Source organism: Aplidium turbinatum, chromosome 3 (genome assembly GCF_918807975.1).
Source record: "Aplidium turbinatum chromosome 3, kaAplTurb1.1, whole genome shotgun sequence".
NCBI lineage: Eukaryota > Metazoa > Chordata > Ascidiacea > Aplousobranchia > Polyclinidae > Aplidium > Aplidium turbinatum.
Window position 1 is genome coordinate 20,578,447 of NC_137474.1, and position 24,056 is coordinate 20,602,502.

Here is a 24,056-nt window from a genome sequence, read left to right on the forward strand (position 1 = left end):
ATATTGTTGATATGACATAAAATGTGGATAATCATTTTGGCACTGTACATTGATTAATAAAATCTCATGGCGTCCAACAGTGCTCCACCGGGGCACTGTAGGAAACCTCAGGGTGGGGCACTGTTGGAATCACGGGCCTACAAGATAAAAGGGCGTCAGTTTTTTTTTACCGAGGCCTACGATCTGAAACGTTATTACTGAAACCTAGTCTAGTGACTGACCAAGCATGAAAAACTTGTGAAGCAGCCCTGAAGCCACCGTAAAAACTGTAACAAAAAAAGTTATAAAGCTCTGAAAATTTACTTTTTACCACCTAAAACAAACTTTCATTTCTGCCATCAACAAGCAATGACTTATTTCTGCCTAACTTCGTTTCAGCAGCTTCTACGGACCACGTGTCCATGGTAATGCACGGTTGAGTGTATAATTTGTCACGGATTGCGAAAAACGATGGGAGGGGCACTGTAGGCACCTGGGGCACTGTTGGGCACTCTCCCCTACATTATTTCACACGCAACCACGAAAGTTAAATTATCTGTACCAATCCACTTTTTTAGGTAAAATGTAACTCGAATTGGATTTCTGAGAAAGTGTTGGGGAGTCTGGGAGTCGAAGCCCCCCAGCAACTAGGATAATCACAGTAAAATTGCTTCCTCCCAGTAGAAATCTGTTTAAAGAAGCCCTGAAACGTGGCAATAAGGTTATTTTTCCAAAAGCTCAAGGTCCACCATCAACACCAAGAAGGTCCGGATTCGGACCGCGGTCCGCCAGTTGAGTAGCCCTGACTTAGAACCTGTATGGAATTACAGTATCGTAGTTGATACTTGATAGAGATTTTGTTGGTGCTGTTGGATATGATTTCAGCTTAATTTAGTATCCAAACGACGATACCAGCCAGCACAAATGAACTACCGTCCGTACTCGTAAGCGTTACGTAACGTTCTGCTTGAACCCCCCCGATGTGACACTAACGTAATGCTTTTCATAAACCCCCCTCCCTCTCGATAGCGTTACGTAATATTTGAACGGTCCCTTAATTTAGTTAAAATGTTACACTCTTATTCCCAAATGCAATGCCTTTCAGATTCGTGTTAAAATGCTGATTTGTTATGTGGTTCATTAATTTTCTGTACTAGAGTAATATAAAGTGATCTTCAGTGAGAAATGGTGTCCGACAAATTGTTCGTAAGCAATTGTTCGTAAAGCAATTGTTCGTAAGCAATTGTTCGTAAAACAATTGTTCGTAAAATTAATTCTTTGTAAAACAATTCTTCCTAAAGCATTTTTTCGTGCATGCAGTTAAAATTTGATGCTTTACGAAGAATTGTTTTACGGATTTCATTTTACGAAAAACAGTTTACGAACATATTGTTTTAAGAACAATTGCTTACGAACAATAGCTTTACGAACAATTGCTTACGAACAATTTGCCTATAATCGTGAGAAATACACACTGTACAATAACCGACTTAGCCAATACTTTTAAAACTAACCTGAGTTTCGTTAAGGTTGCAATTTTTTTTCCACCATACATTGCTACAAAGATTGGTTCTGCTAACATTGCCATTTTAGCTTGGTCTGCCCAAACATCGCTCATTTTTATGGATAAGTCTTTCAGTTCATCAGATTTTTTTCACAAGCTTGAGCAAGCTTACTTTTCCTTTTCCAAATGGAGCCGAAACAGTATCACAGCCGAACCATGCATGAATAAACAGAAGATGTTCTCTGATTGTCTCCAGTGGTGGTGAAACAGTTTTCATGCCCCATCCCTTCTGAGCCCTTTCTTGGAAAAATACAACATCTTGAAAATATTCCCTCCAATGATGAAGTAACATAACAATGATGTCTGTGTCGTCGGCTACAACAACAATAGGATTTCGTCTGCTTGCAGAAAGATTGATTGCTGTTTCCACAATTTCAGTGTCAGCATCACCATCACAGTTAGTTACTTGCTGTCCATCTTTCTTCGAACTCTCAGAAATCAGATCAATAAATTAAGCTTTGTTGTGTTCATTTGAAAGAAAACGATCCTGTGTAGCTGGTACAGAATTGGTGGACACCACTTCATTTGGACACTTTTTACTAGCAGTTCATCGCATATGCTCATTTGACTTTGTAGAAGTGTATTTATATCCATCAAAGATAACATGAGCAGAACCATAGTGTCATCTAACATAAGATAGCCTACATAGGCCTAGAGTTGAGCCAATTCAGCGAATGTTGAGTCTTTCAACCATCTGACTCTGTGAAGTAGGGCACCTTCATCAACAACATACAATGACTTTTTATCAATCTGGTCCTTACCATGGCCACCTAAAGATACGGCCTGATTTGTCACATTTTGCAGAAATTTCCAGGTTTTTCTAACTTTGGGCGAACGTTTAAATAAATTTTTCTAAAAATTATATTTTTACGCTTTCTTTATTCTTTTCCCCAGATGACACAATAGGTTTTAACATCCTCACATGTTGAAAAACAAAGAAAATTTGATTTCGAAGATTTTAGTCAGACTGTTAATTTTCAATAACAGTCTGATTTTGCGTTTTTCAACTTACTTTTTCTCATTTGCTACTGCTTCCCCAAGGCAACAAAAAGCCTTTTTACCATTACGAGACAGCAAAAAGTAAAAACATCTCAAAAAATGTCAGTCAAGCACTAGCAGTAGCTGTAATCAAAATCTGCAAAATGTGACAAATCAGGCCACATCTCTAGGTGGCCATGTCTTTACCAACAGCTTCTGTATCATTCATTAGTGCTGTTCTCAAAGCAGCTTTTCTCACGAGTCCAACCTTGAACAGTGAAGGAGGATATGGTGTCATTTCGAATGAAAAGTACTCCTCAACATCGTCTTCACGTTCTGCAATAGCGGTCAGTCTTGTAAAAAGAATGATTGGATTGACATTTACGTGTTCCTCGTCTATCTTTACAAAATTTCCAAGTAACTCAAGTGATTTAATACAGGTTTTGTGTTGAATATTTGCAGTTGCTAAATTTTGACCATCCAATGTTTTTTGAATGATTGCTCCTACCTCTTCTGATCTCTCACAATTAACCAAATTTTCTCCAGATATAGAAACCCAGCCGGATGTCAAAGAATGTAGATCAGCAAAAGTAAACGGATTGCGTTGTTGATTCTTCAGGGTGGAGTGAAAAAGGTTTTTTGTTTAAATTGAAAAAAACGGGGTTCTTAAATCCCGACAAATGACCTAAAACTTCATTAAAAATTGACTTTAGGAGGTTGCCTCAATTTTCCAGCCGGCAACCCCCCAATTTATGCGCGCGAGGGGGTAAAATTGCCTATCTCGGTAACCACTGGTCGTAGAGTCATGCTATACAGCTCAAAAGCTGCCAAAACATCATGTTTCTATCTCTCCTAAGAAGAAAGTTTGCTCTATTTACAATACAAAACGAGTTATAGCCAAAAAACCAAAATATACACACATTTTTGGTAAAATTCAGCATTTTTTCTGACAAATTGTGATCTGTCACAAGTTTTTTGAAAAAAAAACCTGATATGTTGCACAAGATATAGTAACACACTGATAATACCGAAGATTGGGCCCATAATCCAAAAATATTCACAACACAGTCCTTTTAACATCAGTTCAAACATCATAATGAAGCACTCACATTAAGCATAGGCTAATGTTAATTGCAGCAGTGCAAAAATATCACAAGTGTTTGGTGATGAACTTCAAAGAACTCATATTCATTTTGCAAAAACAAGTTGCTTTGCCTGGTGTGACATGTTAGCGACATGGCCGAGCGGAACTGCTCGTGGTTTTCAATACTGCAGCGGCAAAGCACGAGTTTTATTACAGCTGGAGGCAGATTGTGTTTGACATATATTTGGGTGGCTGGAGACTCGAAGAGTGGTAAACTCATATCCCAGTCGCCCCCAAACTTAACGTTTTTTCATAATTTCGTTGATTTGTAATTCCTTGGTTGAAATATTTCAAGTGTGAGCTTTGCTAATCCTAAAAGGCTCTGTTTTTAAAATGACAATTCAGGCCTTCTGATGGCACGATAATCACAAAAAAAAATTGAATAGGTATGTCAATTGAATTAAAACGACTTATTTAAAATGCATTTTTGTGTCAAATTTTTTCATCAGTTTACGAGACTTAACTTTTTGACGAATGAGTCCATCTCGTCTTTCAAATCTTGAAACTTGTGCTGATGCTTCTGTTACGAGCTTCACATGTCGTTTCACTGTTTGATTGTGGCATGGATAAAACAAAATCAAAAGCTTCTCACGGCATTCTTCCAACTCTGCATCGGTTAAGTGCTCAATTGCTGGAGAAAGTTGTTGATAAGGTTCAATATCAACTAACTCGTGGTATGCCTTTGCTTCCCAGTTCAACTTTGAAACACAGAACAAACGAATTGGACTGCAGTTCAATGGGTTGTAACTGCTATGACTTTCAATGTCCATAAGTGAATTTGTTTCAGCAGCATGTTTGCGAATTGCAAGCAGCTTGGTCACACCTTTATTTCATATGTCTTCATTATCATCTCCCAGCATTGCAATCAGAATATTTTCGGGGTGTGTGAAATAACCGTTTCTTGTCACCACATTCAAAGCAATTTTCCGAACGTTTTGGTCAGAAAAATTCAAAACTCGTTGAATCAAGTTGAAAAAGTTTATGGATCCATTTGTTATATGGTTGTTTAGCTTGATTTCAAACCAAGTCGGAAAATATACTTCAAGGCAAAAACGAACCAGAATCTCCAGCTTCAAAGGCGGTTCATCCACTGTCACATAATAACATAAAATTCTGCAACTCAAAGTTAGCCATCTTAAATGCACAACTGGTCCAACCTCCAAATAAGCCAGATCATCATCAACGTTTCCTTCAATAATTGCCCAGCACATTTTATACATAAGCATAGAACTGGTCCGTACTTAAGTCATTCACAATTTCGGATGGGAGCTTTGGAAAGGCCAAAAGTGGTGGCGAAAGCTCTTTGAATTGAGTAACTGGCCAACAGGATACAGTTCCAATAGTTTTTTCCAATTGGACCTGCAAATGTGTCTGGGCCACTTGTGGCACCATCGAGACCTGCAAACACATGTCCCAAAGGCAATTCATTTGGTAGCCTATGTAGCAGACATACTATCCATTGAAGTGGCTTATTCAGCAACTCTTCCAGGCCTCGAATGCATCCGTTGTGTTTTCCTGTCATTGATACAGTGCCATCAGTATCAACAACTGCCAGTTCATTTTGCAATTCTGTACCTTGTAATGAATTGAATAGATGTTGAGCTATGGTTCTGCCCTTGCCATCTTCAGGTGAAAAGTGGGTGAGGTAATAACTTCAAGGCTCACCAACTGCAGTTTAGTGTTCTTCCAATTGAACAGATCTGTAGTGCGTTTCGTTTGGATCTTGCACAACCGTTTGTGTTGTATCTTTACGTCTATCAACGTATAGACCATTCACTATACTGAAATTTTGTTGCTCTTCTTGCCGTAGTTCCTCCCTGCATCTTTCACATTCAGTATTATCAGTGTGTTACTATATCTTGTGCAACATATCAGAGTTTTTTTTTCAAAAAACTTATGACAGATCACAATTTGTCAGAAAAAATGCTGAATTTTACCAAAAATGTGTGTATATTTTGGTTTTTTGACTATAACTCGTTTTGTATTGTAAATAGAAGCAAACTTTCTTTTTAGGACAGATAGAAACATGATGTTTTGGCAGCTTTTGAGCTATATATCGTGACTCTACGACCAGTGGTTTCCAAGATAGGCACCCAGCAAACATTGTACTTCGGCCCAACGTAGTGTGACAGTTGGTAAAATAATGCTCCTCCGTTGGCACTACGTTGTGGCCGAAGTTGACCCAACGTATCTTGCACCATTCGTCGCAGTTGGGACAACTTCTTCAAAATGTTTGGGCCAACGTTATCCCAACTCTGCACCAAACGTAGTTCATCGTTGGTACCCTACGATGGCCCAACGTATTTTGCACCATTCATCGCAGTTGGGACAACTTCTTTAAAATGTTTGGACCAACGTTATCCCAACTCTGCACCCAACGTAGTTCATCGTTGGTACCCTACGATGGCCCAACGTATTTTGCACCATTCATCGCAGTTGGGACAACTTCTTTAAAATGTTTGGACCAACGTTATCCCAACTCTGCACCCAACGTAGTTCATCGTTGGTACCCTACGATGGCCCAACGTATTTTGCACCATTCGTCGCAGTTGAGCCGACTTATTTTAAAATCTTTGGGCCTACGTAATCCCAACTCTACTGCCAACGTAGTTCATCGTTGGTACCTACGCTGGCCAAACGCACTTTGCACTTTTCGTCGCAGTTGGCCATACATATTTTGCACTAATCGTTGTAGTTGAGCAACGTTGGTTAAACTTAACCTGCAATTTCAAGTTGACACTGTCCTGATGATCCAATATGCCAATACGATGACCATCTTCTTATACTGAGCAAATTTAAGTCAATGATGTAAACAAACGTAAAGTTGTTGAAAAATACATTTATTCGAATGGGAAAATGCACCACCCATGCACAATTCACAGCTACGACAAGACATGCATAAAAGTCTAAAAACACAGTGGACTGAGGTACTTCATGCCTCATCAGAAGACTGCGCCTGGATGTAACAACGTGATCTGTGGCGGCTCAAACGCAAGTACCTATAAAACAATATGCAACATTTGTAAAGAAAGCAGGGATGAAAGAAAATATACTGTACAGTGCAAATTAGGTCGTGTTTACAGCACCGTGAAAGAACAGACTCTAATTGCTACATATCCCATGGATATGTGTATGCAACACCCGGTTATGTTACAATAACAAGCATTTTTTTAATACATCCTAACATTCCTCAGTATGTTTTAATTCTGTAATTCGTAGCCTATACGATGGGGTGGGGAATGGGTATTATACCGTTATGTTCTATCAACCTCTAACATTAATGCACATTCGTTAATCGTGTTAATGCGGTTTGCCTTCTCTAACCAGTGCAAATTATTATTGTTATTGTTTGATAGATCTTCGAAGTCAAGTCTTAAAATGTGTGTATATTTCTTGAAGTTCTGCTCCAGCAATAAACTAATCGCTGGTTAAGTAAATAAAAATGCTTTTATTGCCCTTATTGAGAGAATAGTAACGATTTGTCAGTGACGGAGAGAACAAATGAACATACCCGCAGTACTTTTTGTAGCAAGACGTTTAAGCCGGCCCCCATCGCGGTCTTCCCACGTCTTAAACCAGTCGCCCAGTTTGTGGTCGATTTCTTGTAGAGTGCATGATTTCGTATTGCTCTGGACAACATCTATAAGTAAAGCAGTTTTGTAAACAAATAATGTTACATCGATTTTTATTTTTACACAATCATCTACAGCAGTGGCCAGCGGCTCTTAACCTGTGGGTAATTACTCAATCTGGGGAAGTTTGAGGTCTTCCAGAGGGCAATGAGCAGGACAGTGCAAATTATTACCAATTTTTAATCGAACTTAAATCATTGTTGGGTTTGGCTTTGGCTATTCCATTCAATTGATTGCCAAAGACTAATAAAATTGGTACGAATGGAATTAATTTTATGCTGCTGTTTGGAAGTCTTCACGAGAAGATGCAGAACAACGTGTTCTTGTCGAAGGTTGCTTATTTGTGCGACTTTTTCTCTGACATAAACGCCTTGAGCTGCTTGCAGGGCAAATGGACAAGGTTATGGGATTTAATAGACAAATAATAGATTTAAGATGCCCAACATGCTTAATTGCTTAAAGTGGGGTAACGGGTCAGAAAAGGTTAAGAACGTTGCTCTACAGAGTCTACAGATGCTGCAAAACTTATGATATATCCAAGGTTGTTATTTCATTGAAAATTAATCATGAACAGTAAGTATTCTTTCTGGAGACGATATCATACCAACAAGAGGTGAATACAAAACTTAAACAAACACTTACCTACGACCATGTTCTTTAAGTTTTGCATGGAATCAAAAGAAAACTTTTTCTCTCCACTTAATGTATTTTCCCCTTCCCGGTCCGCGAGACGTAACTTGCGACTTCGTTTAACATCACCTGAGGCATCAATCGATTAACCGTGTCGTATAGGCTTTTTCCTCCTAGATACGACACAGTTGTTTGAACTGCAATAGAACAGATGGATGTTGAAATGCATAAGCCGAGATCGTTAAAACAGCATAGAAAGCAGTCCCATCAAACAGTCGCGGTGCGTACCAGGCTACCAGCGTACATAGGTGTCGAAATAGGGTGGGCCGGGTGGGTTTTATTTTAACAAAATATGTTTTGCCCACCCTGTTTTCATGACACCTATGAAGTGTTCGTTACAATTATTTCCGCTTTTGTTTTTAGCTGAATTATCCAACCAACTGCAGTGTAACCTCAGAAGACTTGCAATAAACAAGATCACAGATATGCGTAAATCAAACGCACAATACCACATTCCAATTGACAACTTTGAAGGTGGGTATGTAAATGAACCCAAACCTCCAAACAGTAACATTGATACCAACATCAGATTGTTCCAAATTCCAGTTATTAACATCAAGGCTAAATATTTTCACCAAGTTGTCAACTTAAACCTCAAAGATATCAAGCATCTGCTCATGTATTTGGATTAAAACGTAGAGATGGCCTCATCACTATCAGACAAAAACTAAAGTCCCGAAAGCTGACGAAATTCTTCAATACCAAACACGATTTTAATGTTTGTGCAGACTAATACTGTGTGATGCTGAAACCAGCTTTGAAATTTTTGTGTTTTCAATATGGAGTTGTGTGATACAAACCATACAACAGCATGTCTGTAAGAATGTGAAGGACTGATTCACACTAAGCGTTTTGACTCCAATATGACATTTGAAATACAAATTAAATATGCACACAATGAATTCAGTTTATTTAAGAATTTCTAAAACAAAACTATATTCTGCCTCATTGAAGCCGAACTGTGACAGTGTGAATCAGCCATAAAAATAGTGGGTTACTCGAAGTCCACTTTGAAACTAGACTGTTTTATTGATTCTTTGATTGCTAAGATCAAGTGTATTTATACTAGAAGAGGACTTCATTTGTTTGAGTAAGTTTTTAAAAGTAGTTCTACTTGATGGGGTATGTTTCACAGTCATAAGATCAATCATTATACACTTTTGACATCGCACCCACTGCATCAGTGCTTGATTTTACTTTAAAAAATCAGTAATTTGCTTGTAACTTTTTTCTGTACATTTTTAAGAGAAAGTTCTTAGGAAATAAGATAGAAACATGTTACTTCTGCAGCATTTAAGCCAAAAACTAACTTTCTAGTATAAGCAGTTATCAAGATATGGCAAAATTAGCTATTTTCAGCTCGTTTGGTGAAATTGCACGGCCACTAGAGGGTGCAAGAACCCAAAATTATGATAGAAGTAGTTCATTTGATATTTGGGGCCATATATCAAGACCACTTTTTGAAATTCAATTTTTTTTATTTTTCACTCCACCCTAATGAACAATTCGTACCCTCAGTTACCTTGAAAAGATCAAGAGAAAAAATTAAAAAAGCAGTCGCTGATTGTAGTTTCCGCAAACATTTTAAAAGGATTAGATATCGATTAGCTAGGCATCGGTATCCGCAAACAAACAAACTGAAAAGATCGAGAGAAAAAAATAGAACATTGCTGATCGCAGTTTCCGTTTTTCCGCAAACATTTTAAAATTTCCGGTAATGCAAACATTTTAAAATTTCCGGTAATGCAAACATTTTAAAGTTTCCGGTAATGATTCTAAGAGGGTTCGGGATTAGGGTTGATCAAAGTTTCCGCAAACATTTAAAAATTTCTTTAAATGATCCTAAGAGTTTTTGATTGTTTGCGGAAAAATTTTAAAATATTTGCAGAAACTGTGATCAGCGACTTCGGCTTTTTTTAATTTTTTTTTCGATCTTTTCAAGGTACGAACTGACGGTACGAATTGTTCATGGTGGTACTAATTAGGTTGCATCCGATGCTGCGCAATCTACTTCATAAAACAATCTGCAAAAAACTTGTGGTATATACATAATGCGGTGATAGTAGCAACATTCGAATCCTGATAAAAAACTTCTCGTTGACATAATAGTCATTTTTATGCCACTTGAAAGTGAAGATACCACTTTTTGAAAAAATCGAGTAGGCTACTGCTAAAAATGTTACTTCAAAACCAATAAACAGGTCACGTAATTGCCGTAAAAAGTATTAAATAGTTTACCCTGAAGAATAGATTAGAGTCAACTGAAATAAACCTTACCTGAGTTTCATGATGATCATTCATTTGGGCAGTGCTCTCATAAATGAAAACCTGAAAGTCCCCAAAGCTACGTCTAAAAATTCCTAGATTACATCAAAGTTCCCTAAATCATTATTACATTCAAACAGTTTCACGTTCTGAAACAAAAAGCAAGAGTTAAGCGGTTTAAACAACAACACTAGCAAAAACCATTCTACATAACTTTGTTGTATTAGTGGGCAAAGTCTCACAGCAAAAAGCAGTACGGTATGTTAAATTACAGTGATGTTTAACATTACAGGGATACAGTGAAGATTTCCCAATGCTTATCACATGCTAAAAATGACATAAACTGTGCACGACTATCGACTTATTCATGAGAGCTAATTCGACTAGTAATTAGTTCATGTGCTTCAGCATCTGTAGCTGAACTCTTCATGAGCCCTTGCCAACTGCAACAATTTAGCTCGATCCCTTAATTCCAGTTTGTCAGCTGACTTCATACCTTGGGTGTGTAGCAAACCAACTAAACTTTCTGACTTTAAAGTTTAAACTGTTCCTGTAGTCAGTTTTAATGTTCTTCAAGCTATCCGTACTAAAAAGTCATTCAACTGGGGCATTTAAACATGGTAGGGACATTAGGCAAGTGACTACTTTGCTATGAACTCAAATACGGAAGAAGACTTGACAAATAAACTTCCATTGATTCTGCAAGCGAACAAGACAAAAATGCAAATGGCGTCCAACTCCATTTGGGTTTTCGCGCGTTTTTTACGATTCACGTCACAGACAATTGTAGTTTCTGACTGCGCATGCGCATCGTCATCTCTTTTTAGCGAATTTTGAAAAAGCACGTTCAGATGTCCGCTATTTTTTACAATGTACCAATTACTCGCGTTTGTCAATGCTTTAGATATGGTGTGCTGTGCATATGGATGTAGAAAACGAAGAAAATACAATTCAGATGATAAAAGGAGTAAATATTATTCCAAGATATTTACCAATCTCTCGGATCATGTGTTTGAATGCACCATTACCAATAATCATATTTTTGCACTAGTCAAAACTGTGTACAAATGTTATTTAAAAATTAGGTTTTACCGCATTGGTAAGAAAACTTGCAAGCAAATACAAGCTAAATTGGTTCGTAAAACGCTTAACAAAAATTCTGTCTTAACAAACGTCTGTAGACGTTGAATCAGTGTAAAAATGACAGATTTTGTTGTATGGCTTGGCTGTAACAGCGCAGCTTTCACGCAAATTTGAGACAGTAACAATGGCGAATGCCTTTTTTTAATTTCTTCAATCGAGATGCGCTGTCTAGTTGTTATAAGATGTTTATGGTTTTTTTAAAGTGCTTGCCTGAAACACATGGTACGGAAAACTGTGTCCAATTATTCAGCTCAGTGTTGTCATAATTTTTTTCGAAAATAAAATGAAAACTTCGAAAACAAAAATGAACGGAGCACGTAAAAATTGCGAGATGAAACTACAGCCCTGATCAATTTTAAGAAGGCAGAGTATAGTTATATAGAGTCATAGTAGAACACTAAAAAAACTAGCTGCTGCTAACAAACTTGAAAAACTGCAGCTAAATTTGCAAATTAGTGTTTTTTTTTCAGAATTAGTGATCCTCATAGCGATGCATGATTTAGAAAAACATTTCAATTTTTTTTTTTACTTATAGCAATAACGTAAAAAAATTGAGGGGTTACCGTAGTTCGCCCGCAAATAATGACGTTGGCCCAACGTTCTGTACAACTGCACACCAACATTGGAAAAACCGACTTTCTAATTCTAAGTTTTTTTGCATTTTCATTGTCCCATTACAATTGTAAAAGGAATACGATGAAGCAAACTTAAACAATTCTTCGAAGGTATCTTCAATTAAAATATTTCAAAAGTTGGCAAAGTTGGCAAAACTACACTACCCTCAGCCAACCCGAACAACCGTCAGCCAACGTTGGGCCAAAGAAAAATGTTTACTGGGCAATTTTACCCCCTCGCACGCATAAATTGGGGAGTTGCCGGCTGGAAAATGGGGGGCAACTCCCTAAAGTCAATTTTTAATGAAGTTTTAGGTCATTTGTCGGGATTTAAGAACCCCGTTTTTTTCAATTTAAACAAAAAACTTTTTTCACTCCACCCTATAAATGTTGAAGCCAATCTCTAAACATTACATAATCATCATAGTCGTGCTTGCGTCTGGAGTCGCCCATATCTATGTGGTGTTCACTTGACTATATATTTACAGTAGTGCGGAAAGCATCAGCATTGAATAGTGCACAATGAAACTGTGGCTCAAACCCAAAACCCTTAAGTGGCGCACACTATCATGTCATTGCGTTTTCGTTAGAAATTTAAGTTTTACCTTATGACACTTCAATGAATCATAACATCAAAAGTGGGCACGTTTGGACCACAGTTTTTTTGTAAAAGTGATTCAGCATAAAATTATCTTTCGAATGAGGTACAGTAGAATTCGCCTATAACGGCACCTCTAGGGGATTGCAAAAACTGACGTTATAGCCGAATTGACGTTATAGACGAACTACCACAAACTATTCCAAAACTGTCTTTTAATTAAAGAAAGAGGTGTATAATCCAGTCAGGTTTACTGTGTATAGCCTACCACCAAACTGACAAAAGTCACGCAGAAAATACAGTAAACAAAGAAATTGTTTAAAAACTTGTTAATTTTGCTTCATAGATCTCTTTCGACAACTGTACTGTGTAACACTGGCCGAGTGGTTAGCGCGTTGGGCTCGCAGTCGAGAGCCTGCATGTTCGACTCCAGCCACCCGCACTTGCTGTTGTTTCTCTGGGCAAGAAACTTTACGATAATTGCCTCTACCCAGTGATCGATTTCGAGTAATGGGTAGTACCAAAATTTAAGTCATAAGTAGAGTAGACAACCGGAAACAGACATTGCCGTCGGCTACAGCGTGGGTCAGATGTACGTCGGAAGGCGTACACCGATGCATAGCGCTCAAGTCCGCTTTCCCGCAATGCAGGATAAAGATAATAAAACAAAACACTGCGGCTTCTAGTTTATACAGTAGGCTGCTGCACGTACAATTGTTGCTTTGAGTTGTTTAAAGGTCAGCTGTAGAGCTGCATTTTACACGTGATAGTTTTTCACGCGGGAAAAAAGTTGATTCAATTAATTAAAGTCCCTGCTGCGAACAACGTAGTAAAATAAAAGGGAAAACATTTTCCAAGCAGCAGCGCTATTTACTGGATTAAAAGACTGACCGTTCCTGGTGAAGGTGATGGCTTAAAGTGACGTTATAAACGAACAAAAGACGTCTGGGGACCGATAAAGGGTGCTGTTACATGCGAATTGACGTTATAGGCGATGTTGTTGTAGCCGAACTACAATGTACGTAAAAGATAAGAGTTCTGCCGGGACCGAGCGAAGTGTGACGTAATAGGCGAATTCTACTGTATAAAACATCAATTTTAGACGATTTCGAATTTTTGGCCTATGGGAGCTGCGGCCATTATGGAGAAACGGCCAAAACTCACTATTCCCAAGGGGGATTCATGGGGCAGTTTTTTTGGTGACTCCACATCACCAATAGAACCACCTGGCAAGGTTTCAGCTTGGTATTACTTTTTCCGGGTTTGACCATTTTTTTAAGTTCAGCGACTGGACTGGCCTAGGCTACACGCAGAGCGATATATCAAGCTGAAATCAAGCCTCGTAAACGTTCAGCAACTACCTTCTCCTTTAGCTTGGAAACAATGATGCAAATCAGCTTGTTCCGTTTTGTCATTTTACTTCAGGCTCTCGATGTTCCTGTAAGAAAAAATCCATAAAATGCACAAGTCTTTGTTCATGCGAGTACGAAACATGCAATTCGACCACAAAATATCCAATCCTCTCTGATGTTTCATCTCCAATCTACACTGATCATTCAAGAAATGCTTTTAACTTTCTAAACTCTATGTTGTAACTTGAAAAAACTTGTCGTACGAATTTTTTCAACATCAAATTACGTATGGTAGGAATTTAACATCGAAAACCGCTAGTTTTTTCATCTTGAATTAACAGTGTTAAGACTCCGACATTGCATCATCTGGGGTCGTGTATTAATTTGATTTGTAGATCATAATTACATATTATGTTAAATTTTAAAGTGGCATGACTAAAAGGGAAATTCACCCCTGGTAGCTGCTCTTCTGGTTATACCCTTGATGACGTTATTATTGCGTCATACTGTACTGGAATTATTGTTATTGCTTGCAATTGTAATAAATTTTTAAGCATTTGCAAACTTATAATGAGAGTAGGCTACTTGATCGCTTTTTTCGGCATAAACTTACCTTTGGTTCCTGAATTTGAAGTTCAATTCAATTTATTTTTCTTTGTCAGAATGCAAAAGAAATGATATTGTGAAAAAGAAATACAGTAACAAAACTAACAAAAGGAAAAGGTGGCAAAACCTTAATGGTTTAAGACGTGCATGAATGGATCTAATATTGCGGTATGCATCAATAAATATAGTTAAGCACGGCCACCAAACCTGATACTTTAAAATAAGTTGATGAATTAGTTAAGAATCAGTCGCCTCCTCGTTCCTGGAACAACTGGAGCGACATTTCTTAAAGCAATGAGAACACGACTGAACCCAACATCACAAAAACAAACTAATATACACAGTTACACACACATATTGAAATTACGTAACGGACTATCAAAACAAGGACTATTTACAGATTTCATACAGAAATAAAGTGTTCGCAGCATGAATATTTAGTAGCCTATAGATTGCAGAACAAATACATAATATGGCCAGGCCCGGATTTAGGGGGGGGCAGGTGCCCCGGGCCCCCTGACTTCTGAAGGGCCCCCCTACGTGGAAAAAATGTGATTTTGTGTTATTTTTTCTTCCTTTCAGCCTTTGAAGTTTCTGCAAAATGCTGTGCAGTGCTGGATTGATGCTACTGTAGACGCAGAGGTGGTTTTTCGCGCCATAGGCGCGAAAATTTTTTTTTGCAGGGGGGCCCCCGGTCTAAAAGTGCCCCGGGCCCCCCATCAGCTAAATCCGGCCCTGAATATGGCAGCTCATTATCAAGATAAAATAGTTAAAAAAGCTTTGTATTTTTAAATTAATTTCCTGCGCATGTAAGAGCATAAGAAGCATGATGATATAGCAGCGTGTTTTTGGTATTTCTAATAAGAGTTGAATCATCTTTTATAGCGTCAATGAGGGATGAAGTGTTTTTGGTATCGCTAATGAGAGGTGGAGATTCTTTGGTAGTGCCGATGAAGGATGTAGTGTCTGAGTTGTTTCAAGCATCTTTTCCAAACCAACCTAAATAATAATCTTACGAAAAGTCAAGCGATCCTCTGAACGAACATAATAGCTTATAATAATCAGGGAGTAGTTAGATGCAAGCTGGTAGTAACTTAGTGATATATTCTTATCTGGCAAATATTAAATTATGCAAAATGGTATAGTAGCTTATTCATGGAAGAGTAAAGATAGTAATCATCATCCTTATCCGGTCGGGTGTAATATATGATAAGATATACGTATAGTAAGATATGTTATTTAATGTATAATATAGTAATATATGATATGTAGGATAAATTTACAAAAGTGGCATTTGGAAAGGCATGCTATACCAGGATATGGTGCAACAATCAATAATACAGTCAGATAATTAATTAAAAAGTTACAGCATAGGTTGTTAGAGGTTAATTTTCAGAACGCAAGTGCTTTTTCAGGTTACTGCAAAATATTGAAAAGGTTTCAATTTCAGTGATGGTTTTCGGGAGATGGTTCCACACTTTAACTCCACTAAACTGAATGGATTGTTGAGTCAAGCTTTTGGAGAAGTAGGGGAGGAAAAAGTGATTGTTGCTTCTGGTTGATATTGAGTGCAAATTGTTATTAAGTTGAAATAGAGAATTAAAGCATTTGGGGTAAGTGATTGTGTTTGAGTTTGAACATAAATTTTGTAGTTTCTATTGTGTATAGTTCGTCAATTGCGAAGAAATTATGGGATTCAGAGTGATTTGATTCATGTTTTGCAATCATTTTTATAAATTTGTTGCAAATCTTTTGAAGCTTTTTTAAAGCAGTTACATGACCATGCTTCCATACACTTATGCAATACCGGAGATTGCTTTCAATTAAGGAATGGTAAAGGCAAATCAAATTGTTGGTGTTTTGGTAGGGCTTAACCTTGCTGATAACTCCAAAGTTTTTGCGAAGTTTTTGCAGTAAAGATAGCATGTGGGGTTTCTATGACAAATCTTCGCTCAGCAAAATGCCCAGAAAACTAATAGTGTTGACATGTTCAATGGGTTGATTGCATATAGACAGTGTGTAAGAGAGGTTTGAAAGTTTATTTGTACTATTGAATAACATGTATTTTGTTTTTTTTACATTTAGTGATAACTTATTTGCTGCTAACCAATTTGTTACTCCTGTCATTTCCTCATTTGCCATTTCGAAAAGTTTATCATAATTTTTACTGCAAAAGAATAAATTGGTATCGTCAGCATACATTATAGATTCAGAGTGTACTAAACATCTCGAAAAATCATTAACATAGATTAAAAATAATAGTGGTCCAAGGACCGATCCTTGTGGTACTCCACAACATATTTCTCTTTTAGCAGACATTGAGTGAGATACTTCTACAACTTGAAATCTGTTTTGTAAGTAACTTCTTAACCAGTCATGGGCTATACCCCTAATACCAAAATAGTAAAGTTTGTTTAGCAGACCGTGGTGATCGATAGTATCAAATGCTTTGGACAGGTCCAAAAATATACCTAGTGTTGTTTCTTTTCTTTCAATTGCATTTGAAATTTTATCAAGATATAATGCTGCATGACTTGTTGAATGATTTTGTCTGAAACCAAACTGCTGACCATAGAAGAAGTTATTGCCTTCTAGAAAATTGTATATTCTATTGTACATTATTTTCTCAAGTACTTTTGAAATTGATGGTAATAAACTTATAGGTCGATAATTACTGCAGTCTTCTGCTTTCCCTTTTTTTTTTTTTATTATTATTATTTATTTATTATTATTATTTATTTGCAATCAGACTCAAAGTCCATAGAATTCAAATTTTTAACAGTCATCACACAAAATATCAGACTAACACAACATCAAGCAGGCTACATCAAACAACGTACAAAATACTGTTGTAGTGAATATAAAATGTAGAATTAAAGTAGTAATCAGAAGACATAACATTGCGCAACAGTGGATTAATTGATCTTTTGCAACGTTCTACAAATGCATAGCAATTTTTTTCTTAATAGAGCATCAAATGTTAACACGTCGTTCTGTACCTGATACACTCTAGCACTGTGTATCATTTAAATACAGGTATTACTTTAGATGTTTTGAATGATGATATGAATTTGCCATTGATTAAGGATAGGTTAAATATATGTGCAAGTGCAGTAAGTATATTGTCTGGGGAAGCTTTTATAATTTTTGTTGGTATTTCATCAATGCCACAACTTAGTTTGGATTGAAAGAAAGAGAGAATTTGCTTAATTTCAAGAGTGGTGGTGGGGCTGTAAAAAAATTGATTTACTAATAGGATTGGAAAGGTAGTCTGAAAATTGTGAAGTTGTGTTTGGAATTTTATCAACTAGCTTTGATGCAATTGAAGAAAAGTATTCATTAAAGCAGTCAGCTTTATCTTTATTGTGAATTAAGATTTTATCTCCAGCAACCAGACGGGACCATTTGTTGCACTTGCTTTCCCTAATAGCTGATTTAAAACACTCCAGGTGCTTTTCAGATCATTTTTGTGTTTTAACAGAGCAATTTTGAAATGATTTTGCTTTTTGAGTTTCAGTGATCTAACATAAAAGTTTCTCAGAGCATTGTACCGGGATTTATTTATTTCAGATGATTTTCTAATGTATTTTTTATATGCAAGTTGTTTTTTTATATGAAGTTCACAGAGTTCAGCATCATACCAACATTGGGTTTTCGTGTGTTTTACTGATTTGACAGGAAAACTATTTTTAAATAATTCGGAGTAATTGTTAAAAAACCTATTGTAAGCTGTATCAGCGTTAGTTTCTTCCATAATATTTTTAGTATTAAACTCTGATAATCTTTTAACAAAATTACAGACGTTTGTGTTACTAAAGCATCTTTTCTCTTTGAAGTGGGAAAATTCTTGAATTAAACCTAATTGAGAGCATTGTATTACAGGCAGATGGTCAGCAATGCAGTCAACTATTATACCAGCATTTGTTTTGGCATTATAGACATTTGTCCATATGTGATCAATAGCTGTGGAACAGGATGAAGTAATTCTAGTTGGTTTAGTTATCAATGGATGAAAGCTGTATTCAAACATTGCATCAACAAAGTTACTAGTGTGACAGTTGTTATGATCTAATAAATTGTAATTAAAATCTCCCATAATAAAACATTGTGCATTTGATTTTGATATTGTTTGTATAGTTAGAAGGAGTGTTTGCAGAAAATCAGAGTTGACAGCACAAAGTGATTGAGGGGATCTATAAATAGTACCACAAGTTAACTTTCTTTTGTTCACAAATAAATCAACAAAAAGAGATTCAAACTTTTTTTCTTTCATAATAGTCAAGTCATTTCTTACAGAGAACATAAGATTATCTTTAATGTACAGTGCTACTCCTCCGCCCTTTTGTTTGCATCTGCTGTTTGCAAGAAAAACGTACCCTGCTAGGGAGGTAAATTCACCACTCTGATTTATTTTTAGCCATGTTTCATTGATGGATATAATATGTGGTTTAATTTTCATTGAGGTTACAAGTGCTTGAAGTTTAGAGAAATTGTTTGGGTTGGATAGAGATCTAATGTTTAGATGCATAGTTATCAGGGATTCATTTATTTGCATATTTGCTAATAATGAGCTTGCTTCAGATGAACTGATATACACATCATTGACTTCAAAATATAGATCTGGTTCATCATTACTGGCAATTTTATTTGCATTTGTAGATGAAAAGAGCTTGTTAAGTACTGAAGGTTCATTGTTGAGGGGTTGAGGAGCTGTGTGTATGAACAGTTCTGAGAAATTAGTATCATCACAGTTTAACAAGGGTAAAGAGTTTTGCAGACAATTTCTGCATAAGTAAGAATGATCAAGTTTTTTACATGTTTCAGTGGGCATTCTTATATTACTGGTAGTGCATTTAAAGTGATAAGAAAAGCCACACATGCTGCAAAAGGTGGATTTCTGGTTGCTGCGAACAACCTTATTGCATATGTTACATTTGGGTTTAAGCATAACAAATAAGGACTTACCTGTATAGCTGTGAAAAAACAAACCAAACTAAATGCAGAAAATGTAGCCTACTGGTTTAGTGCTGAAAGCACTATTATTGTGTTATTTTTATTTTGGGAAAAAATTGATCAAATGGACAATAATAAAATATACTAAAGTCAGTTGATAGAAAACATATTTTTATAATTGTCAGACTTGTAGTCCATGTACTAATTTGCAACCGTTTTTCTGCAGGGATCTTTAAAAATTTTATTTGTTAACTTAAACAGCTACAAAAATTTTTCTGTCAAATTATTTTCAAGAAAAATGTGAACACTATAATATAAACGACGACCTTTTAGAGTACTTTTTTGTATCTGCTTTACGCGGATCCCCGATTGACTTTACGTTGATACGGGTTTAAAGTAATCGCCCCCCTTTTTATAAAAAAATATTTTCAGTTGCAAAATCTTTGCAAGTTTTGAAGTGGACACCATTACAGCGATGGTGGCAAATTCATACATGGACCCCAATATAATTACAGCGATGCTGGCAAATTCATACATGGACCCCAATATAAAGTTAATTTTACTAGTTTATTTATCAAAATGTCATTATCTGAGAAAGAACAAGTTTTTATTTACAATTTAAGCTGATAAAAAGTAGGTTATTATATGGATGTATAGTGCAGGCCCTTAGGGGCAAAAATGAGCATCTTTAGGCTAAACGTGTTACACGTTGTTTTTTTGCATTTTTTTGTAGTTGATGAATCTAACTTCAATTTTAGTGGGTGCCGCAACTTTTTGGGTCACGTGATCACCCCCAAATCGGGGATTTCCCCCAAGTCAATTTTGAGCTCTTTTCACGGCATTTTTATGCAATCAGATACATTATTATTTTACATTTGGACTGACTGCCACTACAAAAGACACGAGATAAAAATCACACAAAATTATGTTATTAATGACGTCATTGTGACGTCATGTATTAACTTTTTGCTTGTTTTTTCTTATTGTAGTCGCTTGTTTGTTGTTGGTGTTACTTTTTTGGTTACAATAAGTTACCAATGCTTTTTCAACTGATTTGATTAGTATTGAGTGTCAGTACTAACACATTCAAAATCTTAAGGAATCCAACTTCTGGAAAGTGGTTATTTTCAAGATAGCTTCCAAGATGGCCGCCAAACCATTGAACAAAACAGTAAATTGACCATAACTCGGTCATCATATGACCAAAACATGTAGTTTTGGTGTCTATATCTAGGTTTTTATACCCTGTGAAGTCAATGAGACTATTCTCAGAATTGTTGAATTATCTGATAGCCTATAAATTCAATATGGCCATCCAAGATGGCCGCCAAACCATTTAAATAACAGTAAATTGACCATAACTCGGTCATCATATGACCAAAGCATGTAGTTTTAGTGTCTATATCTAGGTTTTTATACCCTGTAAAGTCAATAAAACCATTCTCAGAATTGTTAAATCATCTGATAGCCTATAAATTCAATATGGCAATCCAAGATGGCCGCTAAGCCATTAAAATAACATAGTAAATTGACCATAACTAGGTCATCATATGACCAAAACATGTAGTTTTGGTGTCTATATCTAGGTTTTTATATCCTGTAAAGTCAATAAAACCATTCTCAGAATTGTTGAATTATCTGATAGCCTACAAATTCAATATGGCAATCCAAGATGGCTGCCAAAACAATTAAAAATGTACAATAACAGTGTATTGTTTATTAAAAAACCCGGTAAATTTCTATCACAGGGATTTCTATATATATTTGGGTTAACTGAGCAGGCATAAAGAGCTCATACGATGTGGTCATGTAGCCTCTTGACATAATCAGCGTAAAGAAAGCAAATGGATCAAGTATTACTAATGCTCATTGCTGTCACTCTCGATGTCATCGTCTGTAATTATGTGATTGCTGTATGGACACATGAACCAGTTTGGCATGGTCCACATCCAGCATGGTATGGTAGCACATATCTCCGGCAACTACAGTGAGGTGAACACAATTCGCAATTGCAGTGATCATTTTCAGTAGGTTGTCAGGGGCAGCTTTCATGTCCGTCATGATTGGAACCATCTGATTATTGTCTACTTTCCATCCCCAGTCTAGAGCATCTATACCATCGTCAGTAGCCTACCCATCCTGACCATAATCTGGTAGTAAACTTTGAGGCAGTGGAATTTGGTAAAGGATGATGTAGGTGGCAAACGTTCAGGGTGAACAAAGGATTTGGCTGTTTTAATTTTCTTGACCAATGTATTGTATCGCTGTGTTTCTAGGTTACTACTGCCATCGTTGCCAAACATAACGGTCATAGCTTTGTTTCCAAGATCCTTAATGATGTGGTCTGTCTGATTTGGGAGAATAAAGCAATTTGCACATTCTTTGATTATTGGTTGACTTTTCACTAGTTTCTTGAAAGCGTCTTCTTCCCGATACCAAATATCCTTGACGTTGAATCACAACCAGTGAATGCATGAATGAAAAGGAGCTGTAGGCATAATTATGTCTGGTCCAATGATTGCTTTAAGTTTGTTGATGTCGTGTATCTTGGTTGCGTAAGCCTTTTCGGAGCGGAAGTAGAGGTCTTTAATGTCTGGGTCAGTGTCAGCATAGCGTAGTATCAATATTAAAAGGTCTGTGTCTTCATCAATTAAAGTCGTACTATGTCGATGAGAGCTGTCCATCTGCCGTCTTGACGATGTCAACATCTGCATCACCTGGAGCGTTCATCACATTGCAGCTTCTATTCCTCAGTTGAGCAGAAATTAATCCTTCCTTGTTGGAAGCTTGAGGCAAGAACTGCTCCTTCTTTCCAATGAACTTGGTGTCTACAGTAAAGTGAACAACCGGGTGGACGTTCATGCCGCGTCTTTGGTGGGTATTGTCTTTGATAGACGGACCACCATATCCATCAAAGACCACCGTTGCTAAGCGATAATGACGAATGGTAAAATCTGCATACGACTGTGCAATAGACCCATAACTGTCTCCAGTTTCCATGGCACTCGATGCAACAAAAACCCTCCATCAAGGACGTAGTGATCGGTTTTCGAGGCAGATTCTTTCACTACTTCATAATCGACTGACATCACACTGCTGGCATGTTCTGTGATGGCAGTAGCTATTTGAGGCTTATCTTCTGCAAGAAACAGGGTCTGGATGTTACGTGGCTGTCACAAGTAATACTCGTCTTCTTCTCAACTGGTCCGAGTTTTTGGGAAATGACAGCAACAAAACTGCGTTATATCAACTGGTTCAACAAGCTGTGATAACTTCAGTCGATCCACACTTGTTTACGATTGTTGTAACATCGTTAGATACAGCTCTTAACAATCAAACATTGGACATGTCTGAGGTTTCCCCATGTGATCACGAAGAGGCAGACACCGTATGTTTCTCCATGTGAAACATGGAAAATCCGATGCCATAGTCAAAACAGTAGATACTAATGTGGTAATTATTGCAATTTCGTGTTTTGACAAGTTAGAAATCTGTAAACTATGGGTTGAATTTGGAGTTGTAGAAAAAACTCGCTTCATTCCAATCCATGATATTGTTTCATCTTTACCTCAATCTCCGATGTTTTGCGCTTCTTTACCTTTGTCTTATGCTATCACAATCTGTGATACTGTTTCGTCTTTGGAAAAAATTGGTTGTATGATTGTTGGATGCTTAATCTTACCGCAATGTGTGGCTTATTTAACTCTCTGAATTTCTCAAGCTCACCTAGTTCTATAAATGACATACAAAAGTATGTCATAGCTCTTTATGGCAATGGTCCTACTATCACGGATGTAGACGAATGCCGTTATATGATGTTTACCAATGGTTGCGCTATTGAAAAGCTGCCACCAACGTCAGCTGCTCCGATGCAACATACACGCAGAGCGATGCATCAAGCTGAAATACGGAAATCAAGCCTCGTAAATGTTCAGCAACTACCTTCTCCTTTAGCTTGGGGTTGGAAACATAATGATGCAAATCAGCTTGTTCCGTTTTGTCAGTCTACTTGTGGCTCTCGATGTTCCTGTACGAAAAAATCCATAAAATGCACAAGTCTTTGTCTATGCGAGTACGAAACATGCAATTCGACCACAAAATATCCAATCCTCTCTGATGTTTCATCTTCAATCCACATTGACGTTTCATCTCCAATCCACACTGCTCATTCAAGAAATGCTTTTGACTTTCTAAACTCTATCTTGTAACTTGAAAAAACTTGTCGTACACGAATTATTTTAACATCAAATTACGTATGGTAGGAATTTAACATCGAAAACCGCTAGTTTTTTCATCTTGAATTAACAGTGTTAAGACTCCGACATTGCATCATCTGGGGTCGTGTATTAATTTGATTTGTAGATCATAATTAGGCCTACATATTATTTTAAATTTTAAAGTGACATGACCAAAAGGGAAATTCACCCCTGGTAGCTGCTCTTCTGGTTATTCCCTTGATGACGTCGTTATTGCGTCATACTGTACTGGAATTATTGTTATTGCTTGCAATTGTAAAATTTTAAGCATTTGCAAAACTT

The 24,056-nt window shown here is 36.9% G+C and overlaps 1 long non-coding RNA gene across 1 annotated transcript; it reads right to left on the bottom strand.

Annotated features, from left to right (window-relative positions):
- Window positions 1-6,522: 6,522 nt before the first annotated feature.
- On the bottom strand, window positions 6,523-10,477 carry LOC145767572 (uncharacterized). The gene is made up of 4 exons (XR_014288809.1): window positions 10,265-10,477; window positions 7,940-8,124; window positions 7,177-7,305; window positions 6,523-6,664 (listed from the first exon to the last, which is right to left on the bottom strand). It is a non-coding gene; the product is annotated as an uncharacterized LOC145767572 (long non-coding RNA).
- Window positions 10,478-24,056: the final 13,579 nt, after the last annotated feature.